The sequence below is a fragment of the Acyrthosiphon pisum genome, unplaced genomic scaffold, assembly GCF_005508785.2.
Source record: "Acyrthosiphon pisum isolate AL4f unplaced genomic scaffold, pea_aphid_22Mar2018_4r6ur Scaffold_20883;HRSCAF=22412, whole genome shotgun sequence".
Lineage (NCBI taxonomy): Eukaryota > Metazoa > Arthropoda > Insecta > Hemiptera > Aphididae > Acyrthosiphon > Acyrthosiphon pisum.
This window is the reverse complement of record NW_021770288.1, coordinates 2,498-3,315: the sequence shown is the minus strand read 5'-3', so window position 1 is coordinate 3,315 and position 818 is coordinate 2,498.

Genomic DNA, 818 nt, shown 5'->3' with positions numbered 1-818 from the left:
CCCGGGTGGTTTGCGAGTACGTGATCGTGGTATGTCCAGAGTGACGTTCTGTGTGTTATCTTTTGGGATGACTACGGGTGTGTGTTCGCCTAACTTTATCCGGAGAAGCCCGTCGGTAACAATTAATTGTTTTTTTTTTCCGAGGTAATTCCGGTGTTGTGCGCTGTCGTCCGTTGTCATGTTGTGCGCTATGTCTCGTGTGTTGGGGTCATTGGCCTGCCATGTCACGAGCATAGCGTGTGTGATTGTGGGACCGCTAGTGGTGTTAGCCGGGTCCGTCGTGGCGAACAGATTGTCGGCCGGTGAGCTAGTAGTGGTGGGTACTCCTACTAGTCGTTCCTCGAGGTATTCCTCGTCTACGGGGGGCCCGGTGGTCGGGTTGCGGGAGAGCATGTCCGGCGCCTCGTTCTGTACGCTGGGCACATGCGTGGTTTTGTAATCCAGGTTGGCCAGCTGTAGTGCCCACCCGGTTAATTTTGAATTTGTGTTTTTGGCTCGATGGAGCCATGCGAGTGCTGAGTTGTCTGTGTATAGGTCAAAACGGCGTGCCTCCAGGTATGGTCTAAACATATCGGTGGCCCAGATTATCGCGAGGCACTCGCGTTCTACCGCGGCGTACCTCGTTTGCGTATCACTAAACTTTTTGCTTGCGTAGGCGATTATCCGCCTTTCGTCCGGGCTGTCACCCCGTTGGAAAAGGATGGCACCAGCTCCTATCGGTCTGTAGGCAAAACGGTTTTCCGTAATCCGGGCGTCGATAGTTTTGGCGAATCGTACAGGGCGCGTTTTATTTTTGTAAATGCCGCCTGTTCGGTTTC